Source organism: Macrobrachium nipponense, chromosome 23 (genome assembly GCF_015104395.2).
Source record: "Macrobrachium nipponense isolate FS-2020 chromosome 23, ASM1510439v2, whole genome shotgun sequence".
Lineage (NCBI taxonomy): Eukaryota > Metazoa > Arthropoda > Malacostraca > Decapoda > Palaemonidae > Macrobrachium > Macrobrachium nipponense.
Window position 1 is genome coordinate 22,903,508 of NC_061090.1, and position 16,363 is coordinate 22,919,870.

Consider the following 16,363-nt stretch of genomic DNA (forward strand, 5'->3'; position numbering starts at 1 on the left):
TTCGACACTTCATTATAATATGATGTTCTGTATTCAGGTTCGAACCCTCATTATAGATATATACTCTTCAATGAGGCTATAATCTTTATCATAGAGGGGAGAAAAGTTCGAACCGTAAAAAAAATTTAACAATAATGTTCCAGTTCCTATGAAGATAATCCTTATAATAAAGGGAAACAGGTTCGAACCCTCAGTAAAGTTCAATAATCAATATCGACTTTCCATTATAATGTGATGTTTTATGATCAGGTTTGAACCCTGGATAAGATTATGCTCCTTGATTTGGTTACGAGCATTAACAGAGAGGGAAACTCGTTCGAACCCTCGACAAAATTTAACAATCATATTCCCATTCCTGTGTAGAGAATTCTTATCATGCAGGGAAACAGGTTCGAACCCGCAGTAATGTTAATTATTTAATATCGACCCCGCATTATAATTAGGTTATGATGCTTATCTTAGAGAGTAGACAGGTTCGAACCCTCAGTAATGTTCAGTATTTGATATCGACTCCTTATCATATAGGAAAGACCGGTTCGAACCTCAGTAATGTTCAATAATTGATGTCGACTCCTTATCATAGAGGGGAGACAGGTTCGAACCCTCAGTAATGTTCTCTATTTGATATCAACTTATCATAGAGGGGAGACAGGTTCGAACCCTCAGTAATGTTCACTATTTGATATCAACTCCTTATCATAGAGGGAAGACAGGTTCGAACCCTTATTAAAGTTCAATAATCAATATCAACCCTTCATTTTAATGTGATGTGAAATCAGGTTCGAACCCTCATTATAATGAGCTTATGATCCTTATCTTAGAGGTGAGATAGGTCCGAACCCTCCAAAAAGTCTAACAGTCATAATCAAGTTCGAACCCTCTTTAGAAACTGATGATCAGTTTCAATCCCTAGGTGGAGACGGAGAAGCCTTTTACAGAATCACGTGACTCCGCGGGAGTGCTTGTCAGTTCGTTCGTGTTTCCTCCTCCTCCAGTTCATATTTCTCTCCCTTTAATTAGGGAACGACCGCCGCTCCTCCAAGTGAGGAGCAGCGTCTCTCACTTTGCTCAGAAGATTCCCCTTTATCATTTCTCGACCGCTCTTGTTTTTCGTTATCTGCTGCTGATGAGTTAATGTAGCTTTTTAGGGTCTGACTTGAGAAGAGGTATAAAATCCTGCAGGTCCCAAGGTCGGAGGGAAGAGATGGATTAAACGCGGGTTGAACGTCCGAGTTTATTTCAAATGAACATTAGTAATTGCTATTAACAGCACTGATTATATCAATACTAAACAATATAATTACCCATCAAGTAAATTTGCAATAACTCATTCTGTGAAAAGAAGAGATATGTTACCTTTGAAACCTGAGTTTTTTTTTTTTTTTAATTCAAATTAAATATGTCACCTCTCAATAATTGTGGCGACATTGAACTGCCCCTTAGGTTCAGTGTTGGGATGTAATTTCTTCTGTTAATATTTCTTTTTGAGTTTCGATTATCAGATTACAGTCTTTTCACCATTTTTATGTGTTTTCTTTATTATTTGTTGCACACTGTGCACTGTAGCGTGTATTTTGTTGACCTTGATTTTTCGTCACCTGCATCATTACCCTAATTTCTATGCTACCCTCAGTCTGTGTAGTATCAATGGACACTGCTTTATATATATATATATATATATATATATATATATAATATATATATTATATATATATATATATATATATATATATAAGCATATATAGATATATTAATTAACATTTCTTTTATCCATGCTTTAGAATTAACTTAGGTTTTGTAAACTCATAACAGAGCTTTATTCCAGTTTCCATAGGTTTGATGGATTTTCCAGAACAGGCATCAGCAGTACTCCGTTTCACAATCAAACATAGCTGGCGCCTTAGCTGTGATTCACTCATAGCTCACGTTTGCTAGGTCCGTGGACAGTTCTCGACCTTTAACTTTGTATTTGTGAGAGAGAGAGAGAGAGAGAGAGAGAGAGAGAGCAGTATTCAGTATTCAGAGATGACTGCCAGACAGCTAATTATGTTCCTAATCGTATGTTTGTGAGTGGGCTACAAATAGACAGGTAGAGGCAGTGCCTTTAACTATGGATGTGTGAGAGAGAGAGAGATTAATAACTAGAAATAATTTTGCTCCCAATTTTATGTTTGTGAGTGGGCTACAGACAGAAAATTAGACAGCCTTTAATCATGTTTGCAGAGAGAGAGAGAGAGAGAGAGAGAGAGAGAGACGGGATACACATTCTTTCCATCTCTGTGAAGTGTTAGATGAAAGGGGATGGAATGGTCGCTGGTGTTTGCCAACACTTCAAAAACCAGTCGTGTAAATAGTGATTTACGAGCCGACGTCCTCCTCCTCCTCCTCCTCCTCCTCCTCCTCCTCCTCCCCCGGCCGACGTCTATATAGACACGTTCCTGGATATCGCCTGTCTGTCGTTTTTAACAGAACTGCCTAATTTAACGGGGGGAACGAAGCCCTTCTGGAAGGAGGAAGGTTTATGGGCTTCCATATATGCCTTAATTATTCCGTCTGTCTCTCTCCTACGGCTGCGGAGGAATCCTCAAATTGGCTGTTTCCGCTTGTCCTCTCTGCTTATTAAGGGCGTGTTGGTATTTTGTTCTGCGCTGTTGTGATTGTTTTGTTTACCGAAGGATTTTTTTCTTCGGGGGCGATTCCCCCTCCCCCCGACAAAATACTATTCTGGATTTGCTACCTGTTCTCAACCGTTTGTGAAAGAATACCTGTTCCTCTGTTCTTCACGTCTCAATGTGACACATACCGCTCTCGGAAGTTACTTGTCAAAGCACTGGCCACGCCCAGTGTTTTTTTTTTTTTTTTTTTTTTTTTTTAACGTTGATTACCATGACCAGGCAGTGAATTGTTTGGTACTCTTAGGTGGTCACCCGTCCAAGTAGTCGACTGAACTCTATTACTCTCACTGAAAAAAATTCATTGGAATTAATATACAATTAGTAAGAGGGTTTCGTAATGTTAATTTTGACGTGTCATAAGATATGATTTATTTTAATAGATGAATTTTGTTTTTTGTTAATTCAAGGTTTGGTTAACCTCGATCCTCTCTCTCTCTCTCTCTCTCTCTCTCTCTCTCTCTCAAGGACGAAGGAGAGGAGGGTTGATGTTGTTTGATATTCCATTAGACTGCGTAATTTCAAAGAGTAATTTAGCCGATCCGTTATCTCGAATATTTATCTGATGTTTTGATAAGTTAATCCATCCATTTGCATATATTTTCGTAAGTCGGGTGTTTTGGCAGTGGAGTTTGGCTGGCGAGGGTCATTATTGTCTCGTAGATACTAGTGGAGCTTTTCAGGGTGTTTTTGTTATAAATGATGAGGAGCGCTTCCTCATGGTCCCTCTCCCCTCCCCCTGCCCCCCCCCCCCCCCCCACCCCCCCCCCCCCCCACAGCCACCCCACCTCTAAAGGTTCCTTACCCAGATTTCTGATCTCCCCCATAATCAAATGGGGTTTAGTGGAAATAATGAATAATAATAATAAGAAGAAGAAGGATAAGAAGACAAAGAAGAAGAAGAAGAAAATTATTATTATTATTATTATTATTATTATTATTATTATTGTTGTTGTTGTTGTTGTTGCTGTTATTATATGCTGGAAGAAGAACCTTTATTAGTACAGGCTTTATTGAAAATAATGGCTATTTCAGCCGCGTTTATTTTGTATAGAAGTTTCTCTATTATTCTTCTTATGACTGACTTTTCGTCTGTACTCAAGTTGGCTATTACAACGCCAAATACCACGCTTTTTTTTTTTTTTTTTTTTTTTTTTTTTTTTACATGAATCCCCCATTTGGCGTTTTAATAACCAATTCGAGTACAGAAGAAAGTCATTAATAAGAAGAATAGAGAAACATCTTTACAAAATAAACGCGGCTGAAATAGCCATCATTTTTAATAAAACCTGTATTATTATTATTATTATTATTATTATTATTATTATTATTATTATTATTATTATTATTATTATTATTATTATTTACGAAATTCTCAGTGCTGTTGATTATACGTCGAGTACTACTCATTTAAATAGACTTAAGATAGAATCTCTATATGTACAGAAGTGAAAAAAATTGATGAAGTATGCTGTATATTTACTCAGCTTCTCTGTACTTTTTATTTTATTTTATATATAAATGTGCAGTTTGTTCTGCGTAAACTTTCTAAGTAAATTAAGGTCCCCGTGAGTTCCCTATGATTATTCTCCCTTGTTGACGAAACAAATAATCCTTTTTAATTGAAAATCTTAAAATATGAATATTTTAAAAGATTTTTGGGTAGAAGTTTAAAATAATGAATCATCACTGGATACAAGACTTAAAAATGGTTAGTTAAGGTGATCCATATGTTATGGATATAATTTATGCAGTAAATTTCTATTTTTCGTGATATATATAAATGATTACTATACTATGTGTGTGTGCGCGCACATATAAGTGTATAAGGAATTGATCAGTATTATCCGTATACGAATAATTGGAGAGAGAGAGAGAGAGAGAGAGAGAGAGAGAGAGAGAGAGAGAGAGAGCATAATCTTGATTAATCTGCTCAGTTGTCCGTCAGCCTCCCTCGGTAGTATAAATTCCTTACCTTCGATTGTATTATTATTATTATTTTTTTTTTGTGGTCTATCACAGTCCTCCCATGCGACTGGGTGGTATTTACAGGGATCTTGGGATCGTGCCTAGTGTTCCTATGATTATGGGTACAATTTCCACTGGCATATCCCATATCCCATATCCTTTTTATTTCTATTTTAAGGTCTTGATACTTATCCATTTTTTCCCTTTCTTTCTTTTCAACTCTGGTGTCCCATGGTATTGCGACATCTTTGAGTGATACTTTCTTCTTGACTTTGTCAATCAACGTCACGTCTGGTCTATTTGCACGTATCACCCTATCTGTTCTGATGCCATAGTCCCAGAGGATCTTTGCCTGGTCGTTTTCTATCACTCCTTCAGGTTGGTGCTCGTACCACTTACTACTGCAAGGTAGCTGGTGTTTCTTGCACAGGCTCCAGTGGAGGGCTTTTGCTACTGAATCATGCCTCTTTTTGTGCAAGTACCGGACATTCTCTTGCTATGTGGTTTATGGTTTCATTTTTCGTATTGCACTTCCTACATATGAGAGAGATGTTATTTCCATCTATCGTTCTTTGAACATATCTGGTTCTTAGGGCCTGATCTTGTGCCGCTGTTATCATTCCTTCAGTTTCCTTCTTGAGCTCTCCCCTCAGTAGCCATTGCCACGTGTCATCGCTGGCTAGTTCTTTAGTCTGTCTCATGCATTGTCCGTGCATTGGTTTGTTGTGCCATTCCTCTGTTCTGCTTGTCATTCTCTTGTCTCTGTATATTTCTTGGTCTTCGTCTACTTTTATCAGTCCTTCTTCCCATGCACTCTTGAGTCACTCGTCTTCACTGGTTTTCATATATTGCCCCAGTGCTCTGTTCTCGATGTTGACGCAGTCCTCTGTGCTTAGTAGTCCCCTCCCCCCTTCCTTTCGTCTTATGTATAGTCTGTCCGTATTTGCTCTTGGTGTAGTGCTTTGTATTGTCATATGTTTCCTGGTTTTCTGGTCTATGCTGCGAAGTTCTGCCTTCGTCCATTATTATTATTATTATTATTATTGTTGTTGTTGTTGTTGTTGTTGTTGTTGTTGTTGTTGTTGTTGATTTATTATTATTATTATTATTATTTACAAAATTAGCGAAAATTAATATGATCTGAAATTACATGACTACTGATCATTATTTACGCATTATAATTAATAATGTTACAATGATATCTACGGTAATATAATCTCCATTTAGTACTCAAATCCATAGATAGAAGGTGATCGATCCCCCAGGGGAGGTGGGGGGGGGGGACGCCGTACGTTTGCTTGAGGTTAATATTTACCTTTTTTAATTTCTTTGAAGTCCGTCTGCGCGGTTTAACAGCGATCTACCTGCGAGTACTTTTTATATATCCGAAAATTATTTAGTTGTTCTGGGCGAATTTTGTTTTCTATTTATTATTATTATTTTTTTATTTTAAATTTATTATTATTTATTATTATTTTATTATTGTTATTTATTATTATTATTATTATTATTATTGGATTTTGTATTTATTTATGTAGTATCTGCGGATTTTTCATTACTTCATTTTTTTTATTTGTGAAACTCTCTCTCTCTCTCTCTCTCTCTCTCTCTCTCTCTCTCTCTCTCTCTCTAAGTACCGTAACTCGTGGTCAGACAAAGACAAAATAAAATTAACTTCTTGTAGTAATCGTTTTTTTTATATGAGAGAGGTAATATCCGTGTTTTTGTTTATATGCGGTCTTTTGTATTATTGCTTTAAGGTATGTCCGGTGTTTTAACTGATGTACCTGGTGATTAAGTCGACAAATTAATTGAAAGTTCTTGATTTCAAATGAGTTTCGTTTCTCGTTCATTATTGCTTGAGTATTTAATAGTTTATGGTTATTTTTTATTAATTTTATCATTTTTTTTATTTCTCATTTTTAGTATTGATTTTCTTATTGTTATTTTCTTAAGAGCTGAAGTTGTATATTGTTTCGCCGTAAATAGTTGTGATGTAATTGTAATTATATGAAGCGAATTGTTTTGTTCATATTAATATAATTGTTCTATTTTCATTTTTATTTATTGTTCTTTATAATCATATTTTCCTATAAATCGATTCTCAGCCGCTGCATTGCTGCTCACGCCATAACTCCCAAGATGTGTTGATAAATAAATATTTAAAAAAAACTCATCACTGCTTCAACAAAGTTAAATAATTTTTTACAATAAATCAAACGTCACAATAAACACATTAATTAGATTTTACAGTAAATTTAACGTCACACACACACACACACACTAACCACCACTGGCTTCGTCACGGCCGAAGGACAAAAGACCCACCATCGAAACTTCTGCGGCTGAGGATGACCTCCAAGGGCTTCTGCTCCTTCTAACGCCTCTTTGGGTCCCTGTCCTTCAACCCCTTCTCCCCTTCCCCTTCCCCTACTCTTTCTCATGCCCTCCCCTCCCTCGTATACCCTTTCTCACCCCCTTCCCCTTACACTTTCTCATCCCCCTCCACCATCATCCCATACACAGCCTCACCCTCGAGTGTAGTGGTTCTCTCTCTCTCTCTCTCTCTCTCTCTCTCTCTCTCTTGTGGGTTAAACCTTCCACAAGGTGTGTTGGTTTATAGGGAAGCCATCGAAAGATCTCAGACAACAAAGGAGCGGTGGCTACATCAAAGGTTCTGAAGTGTGAAAGGATATTGGAGGAGAGAGAGAGAGAGAGAGAGAGAGAGAAAGAAGGGCAACAATAGTATGAAAAGTAATTGTTTTAGCGTCTTTTATATTTGTGTTTCAGTTGTTGGTTAGTTTTTCATTTTTGTTCTGTAGAGTTATGTAGGTTGTTTCGTCATGCACGATTTTTCATTTATTTTTTTTATCAAATGACTAGTTATATTTAATTATCTCCATGGAAAGGATAATTTATAGTTTGGCTGATTCAGAAAACAAATAAATAATCTCTTACTGTTAAATTTATTACGTTAAATCAATTGAAGCTGCCTTATATGTGTATACATACAGAGTATGAATAATGACGGGCAAGCTCCTCTGAAATTATAAGCAAGCAATTCCATTCGGAGAGAGAGAGAGAGAGAGAGAGCAAGGACTGGTATTATGCAAATTAAATATTATTATTTAAAGTCCTACATCCTACATCCTTAACCCCTTCGCCGCCCTTAGATCTACTTGAGTAAGAGTCCTTAAACGTTCCTCCGTAGGCAACCAAGATCCATATGTATGGGCCGTATATAAACAAGGTCCACGTACAGGACGCGGACCATATATGTCTGGCCATTAGTGGGACTGTAGGTCGATAATATTCCCCTAAAGTTGGTAATTTGTGCGTTGTTAGTCCCAAATGGCTCCCAAGGTTACTTCCTCGTCATGATTCTGAATCTTTTATATCGGTTCCATTTCCATGATGTGTGTTTAACTTGGGATTTTCCAGTTTTTTATTTTTATTTTTTTATTTATTTATTTATTTATTTTTTTTTTTCTGCTCTAAAGGGAGTGACGTCAGCATATAGTTTACACGGCACGCCAGGCAGAGGTACTGGAATAAAACAACAGGACTTAACATGATTAGAATTGCCTTCATCCTATAAATATTTCCTTCATCTTTACATAAAAAAAAATCTAAGCATCAAAATGGGATGCCCCTCTTCCTCCCTTCTCTACCGCCATTATTTTCTCTAATTTCTGAATGCCGTCTACGTATGTTGAAGACGCCATTCATAAACAAAATGGCCCCTTTGAGATTGTATCTTATTCACTTTTCCTCATAGCACTGTCGTCTCATAAAGGTGATCTCAGTGTAGGATTCTTTTTAAAATACCAGAACCATAGAAACTTGCAAGAAACCTATCGTTTTGATGTAAACGGCAGTGGATCTAAATAAAGCTAGAAAACGAATCAGCTAAGTGAAGTGAGGATTCTTAAAATTCTTTAAAAGGACAAGGAAGTGGATTTTTATAATGCTAAAAAAACGAAATAAAACTAAACAAGTACAAACTACGCCGACGAAATTGAGTTTTCTCTACAGGCGCTACAGCGGACGAGTATAATCAAAGGTCACCGAAAATAGATCTATCTTTGGGTGGTCTCGGTATAATGCTGAATGAGCCGCGGCCCATGAATCTTTAACCACGGCCCGGTGGTGGTGGCCTGTCCTATATCGTTGCCAGAAGCACGAGTGTGGCTAACTTTAAGTTTGAAATCAAATAAAAACTGCTCTGGCTAGAGGGCTGCAATTTGGTATGCTTGATGATTGGAGGGTGGATGATCAACATACCAGTTTACAGCTCTCTAGCCTGAGTAGTTCTTAAGATCTGAGGACGGGACAGATCAGCTAAATTAAGTGGTAGAGGTAGAGGTTATAGCAACAATCCAATTATGACCGGTCTCAGCGAAGCCACAGAGAAATATCCACCAGCACTCTGGCCCAAAGGGCACCTCTTGTGACGTCATCACTCTGATCGGTGTCGAGTGGGGTTAGCGAGTCGTTAGGTTCGTCTGGTTGGCTCTCTCTCTCTCTCTCTCTCTCTCATATTTGTTGCCCCAAGGTTTTGGTCTCTGCCTCTTCTTGCATTCCATTATACATGGTCATTAGTTTTATTCTCTCTCTCTCTCTCTCTCTCTCTCAATTCATCCTCCCTACTCTCTCTCTCTCTCTCTCTCTTCCCCCAAATTTTTGCCCTGAGTTTTTATTCTTTGACTCCTCTTGCATTCCTTTATATATGGTCATTAGTTTTAGTCTCTCTCTCTCTCTCTCTCTTAATCCTTATCCTTTTCTCTTATTGTCTCAAATTTCTCATCCTCAAGACCCCAGTCAATGCCTATAAATCTCTCTCTCTCTCTCTCTCTCTCTCTCTCTCTCTCTCTCTCTCTCTGAACCTTCGTCCTTTGGTTTTAATCTTTCCAGTTCGCAGCCACAAGGCCCCTTGTGATTTTTACAAATCTCTCTCTCTCTCTCTCTCTCTCTCTCTCTCTCTCTCTCTCTCTCTCTCTCTGAGCAGCTAGCTATAGAGCCTCTGGGCACAGCCATATTCAGATGAAGTCATTATGTCTCAGCACCTGGTTATTATAACATGTTGGTAATATCTGTGAGCGTGTCCTGGGCGTGCGTGTGTGGTTAGAAGGGGCCAGGTGTGTGCCGGATTGTACGTCTGTCCCCTCCCCCCCAACCCCCACCCCCCCCCCACCACACCTGCATGGGACGGACGGACTAATGAGAATAATCACCGACAGGTAAAAGGCTGAGAGAGAGAAGAGCAGAGAGAGAGAGAGAGAGGAAGGAGAGAGACGAGAGAGAGAGGCAGATAAGGGAAAATTAAATGGAATAATTAAGTGTATATACTATACATAAATATCTTGTATATATTGGTTTATTATTATTTTATTATTATTATTATTATTATTATCATATTAAGGGTTCACTGCAGAGAGAAAACAGGTCAATAGTTACTAAAATCCTACTTTTATTGCTACTTTGAACATGAAAATGTGTGTGTGTATGCATACATATATATATATATATATATATATATATATATATAATTCTATATATATATATATGTTTCTGTTTCAAATGCGAATTAGATAGGAGATATTGGATAAAAGAGGAATACTGTGCTATTTAGATTTTTATTCACTTTCTTCTTAGAAGTCTCCATTTATGTTAGAGAAATAGCATTCCGTAGCAGAAGACGTAATTCTAACATAAGAGTGAGATTATTGAGATTGAGAAAGTAGACATTACTCTCTCATATCATAGTTAAATCCAAAGAAAGGGATCCTTGCTCAGTCTCTATTTTATAAAGTTACCCTCTTTGGACTGGAGATAGTACTCAGCTACCCGTGCAGATGGGGGGAGGGGCGGGGAGTCGGAAAATATTATTATTATTATTATTATTATTATTATTATTATTATTATTATTATTATTATTATTATTATTATTATTATTCAGCCCACAAGCGCCACTGACTTGAAATTCAAGCTTCCAAAGAAGTAATAGGAGGTAATAGAAAATAAAGAAATTGATCACTTATTATAAAATAAAAAAATGAATTAACAGATTTATAAAATAGATAGATAAAAATAAAAGTACTTTACGAAGAGGGTCATTGAAATTTACAAACGAGAGAAGACTGGGATGTAAGAAGGGAGACAAGGGGGAAGAGAAGAAATCCTTAATGAACGAAGGAAGAAGAAGAAGAAGAAGAAGAAGAAGAAGAAGAAGAAGAAGAAGAAGGAGGAGGAGGAGGGGAGGGGGAGGGGAGGAGGAGGAGGAAGAGATAATGACAGACGAGTGGAGGTCACGGATAACGAGGAGTGGAAGAAGTATTTTATCAAAAATTTACAAGAGTAAGAAGAATAAGAAGAAGAAGAAGAAGAAGAAGAAGAAGAAGGAAGAAGGAGGAAATAATCACAGACGAGTGGAGGTCTCTGATAACGAGGAGTTGGAAGAAGTATTTTATCAAAAATTTACAAACGAGTAAAGAATAGAAGGTAAAAAGAGACACAAACACAAGGATAAAAATCTAGTAAATGAACGAAAGAAGGATAAGACGAAGAAGAAGAAGAAGGAGTTGGGGAAGAATAAGTACTTTACGGAAAAGGTCACAGAAATTTACGTACGAGAAAATAATGGAGTTTACGAACAGAGAGACAAGCTGAAGGACAGAAAACCTAAATGAGGAGGAGGAGGAGAGAAGAGTGGAGGAGGGCACGACGGATAACGAGTAGGACCTGCCTGAGGACAGGACACACGTCTCCTTCGGCCTCGTCGGAATTGGTTTAACGATTCCTTCTCGCATTACCTAGTTCGCCTCCTCGCCGGGACACTTGACTTGTGAAACCAATTAAGAAATTCTTCTGGTCTCTTCGCAATAATGAAAGCTTTTGATTTTTTGTTTACTTTCTCTCTCTCTTGTTTCAGGTATCTTATTTCTTAGTCATTCTTATTCCTATTATTTCTTCTTGGTTGATTTGAACTGCCTCTTCGATTCCGTGTTTGTGATTTGTTGGAACGTTTGTTATGTTGTTTTTTCATGTATTTCTTCTGTTTGATTGCGTTCATTTTTATGCTTTATCTTATTATTTATGTTGCAGTTATGTATATTTTTCTTGTAACTATTTATTCCATTTTTTGGTTGAGCAAGTTTACTTTTATTTTATCTCTTAGCAAACTTCTTGTAGCTGAATTACTTGATTTTTCATCAGTGAATATCTGTTATATTTATTTCGTTAAAAATGACCCCCCGCTCTCTCTCTCTCTCTCTTCTCTCTCTCTCTCTCTCTCTCTCTCTCTCTCTCTCTCTCTTCTTCTTCTTCTTCTTCTTCTTCTTCTTCTTCTTCTTCCTTTTTATTAGCGTAGATAACTTGTTTTTCCCAAAATATCTTGTTTTTTCCTTACCATCCCGGTCTTCGGAAACGGCGGGTCACGTCAACTCGAAATTAGGAAAATGAGAAACTTTTTTTGGGTGGGGAGGGTCCAAGAAAAGTTGCCCCTGGGGAGGACATCGCCTTCCTTTGGTCAAACCTGGTTTCTCAGGTGGTCGCTGGAGCGTATTGAGACCTGAAAGGATACAGGACAAAAAAAGTCCTTAAGGGTAAAGGACGAAGTCATAAAGGAGGTAGAAGGAGCTATAGGCGGTATAGGATACAGAGATAAAGAGTAATTAAGGATGGCAGATAAAGGGGTATAGTTGGTGGATACAGGTATAGGTAGGATAGGATACAGGACAAAAAAAGTCCTTAGCGGTAAAGGACAAAGTCATAAAGGAGGTAGGTAGAAGGAGCTATAGGCGGTATAGGATACAGAGATAAAGAGTGATTAAGGATAGCAGATAAAGGGGTATAGTTGGTGGATACAGGTATAGGTAGGATAGGATACAGGACAAGAAAATCCTTAGGTTAAAGGATAAAGGGGCAAAGGAGGTAGGATGACACACAGGTGTTATAGGATACAGGGATAAAGAGTGATTAAGGATAGTAGATAAAAGGATATAGTATGAAGGGTTATAGTTGATGGATACAGGTATCGGTACGATATAGGAGGAAAGTCCTTAAGAGTAAAGGATAAAGTGGTAAAGAAGGTAAAGAGAATAGGTGATAAAGGATACAGAGATAAAGAGAGATTAAGGATAGCAGATAAAGGGATGTAGTTGATGGATACAGGCTTTATATATATATATATCTATATATATATATATATATATATATATATATATATATATATATATACACACACACACACACACTTACACATACACGCACACTTACACGTACACTATTTGCATTCGAGTATAGCTTCCTCTCAAGCCAGACAGGAAGTAGAGCGTGAAGGGATCGCTTTAGCATTTAGTCTTCAAAGGGATTCCTTACTGCATAATAGCTCTGTGTGTGTGTGTGTGTGTGTGTGTGTGTGTGTGTGTGTGTGTTATTAGTTTTATTGAATAGGATTTCTATTTGTTTAAAGTTGAGTAGCATGTTTATGACATGTCCCCCCCCTTCTCTCTCTCTCTCTCTCTCTCTTCTCTCATCTCTCTCTCTCTCTCTCTCTCTCCTTATCCTTATCCTTATCCTAATCCTTATCCATCTTAAACATAGAAGTGAAAGTGAGAGCAGTAACCATTATACCGTTTGTATTTTTAGCTGGTACATGAGATGTTGACATTATATATATATATATATATATATATATATATATATATTTATATATATATATATAGAGAGAGAGAGAGAGAGGAGAGAGAGAGAGAGAGAGAGAGAGAGAGAGAGAGAGAGAGAGAGACATACTAAGGTTGGAAGGATATCAAGATGAAAGCCTCAAAATATAATTAATATGTATATTACGAAACATTCAACGAATGTCAACACAGGACTTACAAGTATACCATAAGAGAATATGCAAATCAGTTCCTTCCCTATGTGCGTGTTTTTGAGAGAGAGAGAGAGAGAGAGAGAGAGAGAGAGAGAGAGAGAGAGAACGACTGTATTGTCTGCCTGGTACTTTTGTCAGATCTATCTGTTCACAAGTCGGCATTAAGATTTCTTGCCCTTCAGTTTCATCATTTATGTCTACTGGCTGCTCAAATAAGCTTCAGGTCTCGTTTAATTATGGGTCCCGTCCTGGTGTTTTTATTGTCTTGCGTTTTGTTTCTTCTGTTGTTCGTTCCCCTTTGTGGAGCGTGATTTATCAGTGTCTGTTTGTGAAGCTGATTTTTTTTTTTTTTTTCAGAATTTAAAAGGAAGACTGATTACTCTTACTTATCTTTTTGTGATTCGTGGTTGCTTATATTATACGGCTAGAGTTTGTAGCACTATTATATATAATATATATATATATATATATATATATATATATATATATCATATATATACATATATGCTTTAAACTACAAATGTCCTTTAATATCCACTTGTTGGCCGAGTCGATATTGTCACTGAAGTCCTGATTTCTCCTCACCCCGCTGGGCGCTGGTTTGAACTACGAGAGGACGAAATTATTATCAAAAAAAAGGAAAAAAATCCCCTTTGGTTAACTTATATGAAAAATATGTTAATTCCGGGTAGAGATAATTGGATATTAAAGGACATTTCTAGCTTAATGCATGTATATATGAATCACGGTGATGTGATAAAAATTCATATATATATATATAGTATATATATATATATATATATATATATATATATATATATATATATATATATTGTGTGTATAAGTACATATATAAACATATATATATATATAATATATTATATAATATTATATATATTATATATATATATAATATTATATATATATATGAAATCCCCAGTGCGAGCGCCTTCCTCTGAACCATGGCGGTCCCAGGACAAGTAGTAATTCAAGTCGAAGTTGTTTACGTATTGTGTTAGAGGTGATTGGAGGAGTCGGTCTGCTTACACGTCCAGACTGACAGGTTTTGCCCGTTGGTAGCTGAGGCTTGTTGACACTGATTTATTCCATGATAGCAGGTTTTTATATTTCCACTATACGCTTTTATTTATTTATTCTGGATATTAAATTTTTTTTAGCTTTACGATTGGATTTTGTTTGTCTGTAGATTCGTTGTCGGATGACCATTCATTATTCGTTACATTTTTGGGTGGGAATGTTTACATAGACGTAAGAAAAGATGAAAAAAAACACGATTGTATTTTTTTCTATAGATTCGTTATCGGGTGATCATGTTTCTTTAAATTTTTAGGGGACTGTTTACATAGACGTAAGAAAAAGATAAAAAAAAAACACGATTGTATTTTTTTTTTTTTTTTTTTTTTGTAGATTCGTTATCGGGTGATCATGTTTCTTTACATTTTTAGGGGACTGTTTACATAGACGTAAGAAAAGATGAAAAGAAAAACACGGTTGTATTTTTTTCTGTAGATTCGTTATCGGGTGATCATTTTTCGTTACAGTTTTGGGGAGAATTTTTACACATAGACGTAAGAAAAGAGAGAGATAAAAAAAATACCGGTAATGGCAAAGTTAAAGTTAACATTATGGACTGAATTTAGTTCTGGAGTGCTTTCTTTTATATCAGATAACCCTTAACGAAGAAATAATAATCATATTATTATTATTATTATTATTATTATTATTATTATTATTATGTGCTTATTGCCAGCATTGCCATCCTGTATGACAGTTGTCAATATTTGTGTTTTCGAGAATGAATTCGTTATCATGTTGTACAAAGTTATGTCGTGTTAAGAGTCGTTATGGCTGGTCTTGTTCCTGAGAGAGAGAGAGAGAGACTCTCAGCCTTATTTTGTATGTCACCTTTCCCTTTCAGAACTCTCAGGGTCATAAGGTGTATGTGTAAATCGTTATCTAGTTTGAGAACATGAGAGAGAGAGAGAGAGAGAGAGAGAGAGAGAGAGAGAGAGAGTTTTTGGTGTATAGCATGGCTGTCAATACATTCCTTTGGTCATAAGCATGCTTTACTTCATGTAGGTGAATGGCCGTAGGAGCTCTCTCTCTCTCTCTCTCTCTCTCTCTCTCTCTCTCTCTCTCTCTCTCAAAGCATGCACACAGGGAGGTAATTAAATGTAATTCATCCCGTTGTATACTTTAAAATCCTATGTTTTCCTTCGTTAAATGTTTCAGAATACATAGGTTAATCATATTTTAAAGCTTCAGCCTTGAGATGCCTCCTATTTTATATTTACGCAATTTCATTAGCTTTTCATTTCTTACTATGTCAATTCCATGTTCATATTTTATGGTATCTTTAGTGACAGTTACATACCGGGGCATTTATTCATTTGTTCAGTAATAGATAATACCTACCGACCTTCAATGGAAGTTATTGACCGGATTCCGGTATTTTCCGAGCCGCTTCTACAGTTATAGTAAGCTTTTGTTATTTATAAGGCGTGAACCCGATTCTGTCACCAATAGAACGCTCTGCTGCCTCCAGCAGAACGCAACTTTGCATCCAGAGTAGAATGCGGCCCCTGTCGCTAGCCAGTAGAACGCGATCCTGCTGCATCCAGTGGAACGCGACTCTGCCCAAAATACCGACTGGAACGCAATTCCATTCCAGTTCGTGCCAGGAGGCCGTCAATGGACATTCGAGCATAACAAATAAGCCATTCCAAGTAACGGTTATTATTACTGTTCCTTTTGTGTCATATTTTTCCGAGAGTCGATTACACGAATGGTGAGAAATCGCCGTCCGAAAGCAGATTTTTGTAAA

At 36.8% G+C, this 16,363-nt stretch overlaps 1 protein-coding gene across 1 annotated transcript in view; it reads left to right on the forward strand.

Moving 5' to 3' along the window:
* The window catches only part of LOC135199413 (metalloprotease TIKI1-like), a 549,902-nt gene that overhangs the window by 465,861 nt on the left and 67,678 nt on the right, over positions 1–16,363 (forward strand).